The sequence below is a fragment of the Clupea harengus genome, chromosome 9 (assembly GCF_900700415.2).
Source record: "Clupea harengus chromosome 9, Ch_v2.0.2, whole genome shotgun sequence".
Lineage (NCBI taxonomy): Eukaryota > Metazoa > Chordata > Actinopteri > Clupeiformes > Clupeidae > Clupea > Clupea harengus.
Genome location: NC_045160.1, coordinates 22,599,374 through 22,606,046, shown reverse-complemented (window position 1 = coordinate 22,606,046; position 6,673 = coordinate 22,599,374). Strand labels below are relative to the sequence as shown.

The 6,673-nt window shown below is 41.6% G+C and overlaps 1 protein-coding gene across 2 annotated transcripts in view; it reads right to left on the bottom strand.

Moving 5' to 3' along the window:
- b3gat1a (beta-1,3-glucuronyltransferase 1 (glucuronosyltransferase P) a) overlaps positions 1 to 6,673 on the bottom strand; it is a 105,611-nt gene that overhangs the window by 8,221 nt on the left and 90,717 nt on the right. The window lies entirely within an intron of this gene.

Genomic DNA, 6,673 nt, shown 5'->3' with positions numbered 1-6,673 from the left:
TATTAGTAATGTGTGTGGCCTATAAACACATCAGTCATTGTACACCATTTAGTCACTGCCTGGCACCATCACTCAGACAGTGGTTTGCTTTGACACTGAGCCAATATGGCCTCCTTGTGTATAGTTCCTGTGTGACTGAGCCAATATGGCCTCCTTGTGTATAGTTCCCGTGTGACACTGAGCCAATATGGCCTCCTTGTGTATAGTTCCCGTGTGACACTGAGCCAATATGGCCTCCTTGTGTATAGTTCCCCTGTGCCTATGCCATTGGCATGATTACGCAATAGGTCTTGCTGAATCACAGGAGTTTGGCCTTGATGAACACAACAACACATATATTTTACGCAGACTACTTTACAACTTCTCTACTAATGGACATCCAGTAGCATCCTTATTACTAAACTGTGACAACTGACAGTGTGAGTCCTTGCTGCTATGTACGTCGCTTTGGATAAAAGTGTCTGCTAAATAACTATATGTAAATGTAAATGCATTCACATGCATGTCAGAATAATCATGATTCCTATGAAGCATACTGCATGAAGTACTGCTTCTCAAATGTAGCAGCAGTTCAGTGATCATTTCAAGACTTTAAGACTGTAGCTTAGTATGTGCTTAGCTTTTATACACACTGACAGGACCAGCGCAAAAATGTATTACTGACAGCTCATGTATGGCACGGCGTCTTTGAGAAAATGAGAAGTAGCTGGAGAAATATACGAGCCCCCTTCAATTCATCTCTGTTTGTTATTTTAGTTCTCTGTGGCCTATTTTTCTATAGCTGGCATGTCCTATGTTGGCCTATTATTATTTGTATTATTATAAATATGTGTAATTTTTATCTCTCTCCATCTGTGCATTAGTGTTTGGGTGCATGATTAAATGTGTGCGTAAAAGTGTTTTTTTTTTTTATGTGCAGTGCATGTATGTTTATGCACAGGTGTGTTTGTGTGTAAGTGTGTATATGTGAGTGCTTGCATATGTGTCAGTGTAGTGTGTGTGTGTGTGTGTGTGTGTGTGTGTGTGTGTGTGTGTGTGTGTGTGTGTGTGTGTGTATGCTCCATTTACTGGGCTGTGTGATGCAAGTGGCCCAGGGAGACATGTCTGCTCTTGTGAAGTCAACACAATAGGACTGGAAACAAATGTATAAAAACTCTAAAAAGGGAAGCCAGACACACACACACGTAAATTAGTCATTCCTGAGTAGACACACACACACATACACACACACACAAAAACACACATACGCACGCACACACACACACACACACACACACACACACACACACACACACACACACACACATACACATACACACACAGACACACATACACACACACAAAAACACAGACACACACACACACACAAAGACACAAATGCACACACACACACACAGGCAGGCACACACTCACACACACACAGGCAGGCACACACTCACACACACACACACACACACACACACACACACACACACACACACACACATACACACACACACACACACACACACACACACACAGACAAGCACACCAACACGCACAGTGCAAAGTGCAGTCATTATTTTTGACTGCACGAAAGCTTTGGTGGGTTTTCTGGCTAGGGTTGTTTGGCCTGTGGTGTTATGCAACAATGAGAGAGAGAGGGAAGGAAGTCTTATGTCATGAATTAGTGCACCAAGGCCAAAATCCTGTGATTCAGCAAGACCCATTGTGTAATCATGCCATGGTTCCAAGGGGAAGTATACATAACTATATCTATATGAGGCCATCTCGGCTCAGAATCAAAGAAAACCACTCCTTGAGCGACAGTGTCAGGCTGTAGCTAAATGTCGTACAATGACTGATAAGGAACAACACGTGACACATTCATCGTATCAGTAGACTACTTGACTAAACTGTGGATACTTTTGCACTGCTTTGATACAAAATACATTCAATGACAACCGAAATTCTGGTAATTAGCAGACACTTTTACCCAAAGTGACTTATGGTGGCATCCTGCATCGCCCAGGAATTGGACCAGGGTCAGCTGTTTGTTTGGCAGGAACACTAACCACTGGACCTCTTACACCATTCACCACACACAGTACATTTACCACTCAATACTGGTGCCTACAGTATTATAAATTGCAAACCACTAGATCAAAAAGTTTGCTCTTGGTGTCATGATAGCTGCTTGGTTTGAAGTATTAGTGGGGCGAAGGGGATTGTAGGGGTGGATAAGATATACTAAAGATGTTTCTCTAAAGATGTACTGTAAGTCAAGGGAGAATATTGCAGTAAATGTGAAGTTCATGAAAATTTTATTCCAAATTGACACCATGGATCAGTATCTGGGCTACAGGAGACATTTAATGGTAGCATGTTGTGTTGTGGTTTCACTTACGGAACTGAAAAGCATCTACACACTTTTTGTTCTACTATTCCACAGAAACTGTAGCATGAAATACATTGCTGTCATGAAACATATCGCAGCATTTCAAATTGATTTTATTTTGGTATTACAGTATATAATGTGTCATAATTTCAGATTTTTGCAAGGCAACACTGAATTATGCAAAAAAAAACAGAGGATATGGCAACATATAATACATGCATTTTTTTGTGCTTTTAAATGTTTGTGTATTTTAGTTGTTTGTATTTTGAGTCTAAATGGGGGGCAGCATTTGCTGCATGGGTGGGTGAAGTATGAAGTGTTTTGGTGGTGGTAGTGTATGTTGCATGAAAGGTTAACTGATGTGCTCAGTTTGTGTTTGTAAAGCACATGGTGTGGAGAGGTTTGAAACAGTGTACATGGTGTTGAGACACATGTGAAAGTGATTGTAGAAAACTGCAATGAAATGAATTACATTGACTATCATTTTTAAGCAGCAAGCTAACTACCTAAAAGTTAAGCAAAAACCTTGCTTTAACCCATTATTTAAAATGTCATAATTCCATCAAGCTAGCGGTCTCAAGGTTCACTTCTTTAGCATTGTTTAAAACCAAAATAGTGAAGATATTTCCTAATATGACATTGTACTCCGGAAAGACAGCATGTTCTTTATCTCCAAATTACCATTTTTTAGCTGACAGTGTTTGCCTGTTTTCTTTTTGATCTTAATTATTTCCTGTGTCAATCTACCAGGATGAATACTATTGTGCAGCAAAGTGAGCACTGCGTATGTGACAGACATCCCAATTAACGACATAAAGCAAAGAATTGTGTGTGAGAGATGGGACAGCTGTCAAGAGACAAGGTCACTGTCAGGCTCTCAGCATACAGCACACTACATTATTACATGTGTGTAAATCAAACAACAACAACAACAACAACAACAACAACACAACTCAACGATGTCTACACCCGAATTCATTGCGTCCCACACAACCTCGTATAGTCTTGTGTAAAATGGTCAATTACAGTTATTCTTTTTAAATCCAAAAACCAAAATCAATGTGTGTGTGTGTGTGGGTATATACAGTTTCAGCAGCAGCATTAAGGTTGTAGTCTGCATCACATATTGGCTTCCAGACACTGAAGGTCGTCCTCAAATAAACAATCAAATAAATAATAGTTAGGCTTCACTGTTGATCGTAGCTGTCTCCGGCAAATAAAACATATTGACTTAATACCAAGCACTTGAGTCAAGTCCTTGACATTTCAATGTCTTAGGAGAGAGAGAGAGATAAAAATAGCGCGCCATCTGTAAATAGCTTTTTCTGTTTGCACTGCCAACATAAGCATTTTTAATAAATGCCTGAATAATTGATGCTCATCCCTCAGTCGTGATGTTTTTTAACAAGGGCACATGCATTTTTAATGAGTCACTCTCCAATTCACAATGTAGACACCAAAGCAACTCTCTCTTTCTCTCCATCTCTCTCTCTTCTTTCTGTCTCTTTCTTTCTGTGTTTTTCTTCCTCAACTGCTCTCTCTCTCTTTCTCTTTCTCTCATTTTGGTTCTTCTCTCCCTCTTTTTCTCTCTTCTTTCTGTCTATTTCTTTCTGTCTTCTCTTTCACCACTGCTCTCTCTTTCTCTCTTTCTCTCCCTCTGCTTCTCAAAATGTTATCTCCATTTTGTTGGAATCTAATGTGGGCTCTTTGAGCTCTTTTTAAGAATTCAAGAGGATTTCAGGGAGAACCGTGACTAAAAGATGAGACTTTCACTTCCAGACAGAGAACCACAGACAGCCGGTACCGACCCGGTACGGACCCGGCCCAGAACGGTTCTGTTGTTGGCTGATGTCTCAGACTGAGAATAAAGTGGTACCACATTTGAAAGATTGGAAGGGCATAATAATCCAATTGTCTGAACGGTTTAAAGAGTTCTGCAGTTTTGATGGAGACTCATAAAGACTGTTGAGTTTTTTTTTAAGCCCACAAATGCCTCACAGATTTCCCCAGGACATGGAAACACCATGTTTCGATATCTGTGTGCCATTTTCCCAGGGATATCTGATGAGATTCAATGCCCAGACAGCTTTAGAACACAACAGCACTGTGGTCATGTAGCCTACAGAGACTTTACAGATGGTTTGTTGAAATTCAAGTTCAGTTTCTCTAATTGTTCACTGAATATCACCTTCACCAAATCCAACTCCTAACCCTGACCTTAAATAACCATACATTGCATTTAACGGAGTTTGAACAAATAGTTTGTTTATGATCTGATAATCTGTAGATAGTCTATAGGGGACCATCCAAATAAAGTGTGTTTATAATCTGATCATCTGTAGATAGTCTATAGGGGACCATCCAAATAAAGTGTGTTTATAATCTGATCATCTGTAGATAGTCTATAGGGGACCATCCAAATAAAGTGTGTTTATAATCTGATCATCTGTAGATAGTCTATAGGGGACCATCCAAATAAAGTGTGTTTATAATCTGATCATCTGTAGATAGTCTATAGGGGATCTAAGTGTGACCCTATTTTGCCCTTATGTGTTTCCATCACATTTACTGCTTGCTATGTTTTGTGACTGAAAATTACCCTGCAGAAGACACACACACAGACACAGACACACACACACACACACACACACACACACACACACACACACACACACACACCCTCCCCACACACACACACACTGTGATACTGAGCAGAGGATACACTCTGTGCCCCACAGCTTTGTCATGTTGTGTGTCATAAAAGGGACAATGTGAAACAGGAAGTTCCTGTGTGGAGGGACCGACCCCCCCCCCCCCTGTTTCCCCTGGCAACCCTTCCTGGTTGTCATGGTGCAAAGTGATGGAAGGTTTCTCTGTGAGCTTATTATGGCTGGTCCCCACGGCAAAAGTAATGACAGGACCATCTATACACCGCAGGGCCGGTATTTATACCCGCGCTTCGCTCTGCTCTCCACACCTTCTCTTTCTCCATCACTCGCTTTTCTCACTTTCTTTTAATCTATTTTATTGTCTCTTTCTCTTTCCCTCTCTGTCTTTTCTTCGTCCCTGTTGTGTTGCTCCCTGTCACATGTGAACACACACAGACACACACGCACGCACGCACACACACACACACGCACACACACACACAGACACACACGCACGCACACACACACACACGCACGCACGCACACACACACACACGCACACACACACACAGACACACACGCACACACACGCACACAGACAGACACAGACACACACACACACAAACACACACACAGACACACACACACACACACACACAAACACAGACATAAAGACACACACACACACTCTCTATCTCTCTCCATATCTCTCTCTGAGGAGATCTGTGGTTTGAGGCACTGCAGGTCGTTCCTAACCTGATCAGGTCACATGGGTGGAGTGCTTTTGTTGTCGTTTCAGACAGTATTAGGAACTGTTTCAGACAGTATTATGAACTGTTGCTGGGTCTTGTTGGCTCCCAAACTCAATAAGAAGCTGCCCAGATTGCCTTCCTGGGGAGCTGTGTCTGAAACTAACACATCTAACTGGTACAATGTGCAGAATAAGCTGCTTCAGAGGACCTCTGAGGGGGTGATGTCTTATGGCTTATGAGGCAGGATGGATAGATTGATAGATAAATAGATAGATAAATAGATCGATGGAGGGATAGACGGAAGGTGACATTGTTTAAACTTTCACACACTGCTCTAATATTAGCCCCCTTCACCTACTGCACACATTCCTAATCCAGAAAGCTGCTCTGGTCTATCTGCTGCCCTGCTGGAGCAGCACACAGAGAGGATGAAACCAGGCCTAACAGACTGAAGGGCTGAAGAAAGACAAAAGCAATCAATAATCTTTCATCCTCTGTTTTCACGACCCTGCAGCCCTGCAGTGGCTTATCGATCAGGAGAAGAAAAAAAAAAATCACAAACACACTCAGAGAAAACAAACCCTCACACACGCACACCTGCACTCCATCACGGTTGAACGAAAGAATAGCAAAGTGTGTGAAACAAGATGGATGCTGGTGGCACAGAATGAAAAAAAGTGAGCCAATGTCTGGTGCTTCTGTTTATGACATTCACGGCTGCATTCATTGCAATCCAATCTCACATTTACATTTGAACGTTAACCTTTTTCATTGATGTTTTTATCCAATGTGCTGTAAGGCATTACTGTGCAGATAAAGCATCCATTACAGTAGATCAGTATGTATGCTCCCTGTGAAACCCATGGTCTTAGCCTTGGACCTCTACACCCATTAGT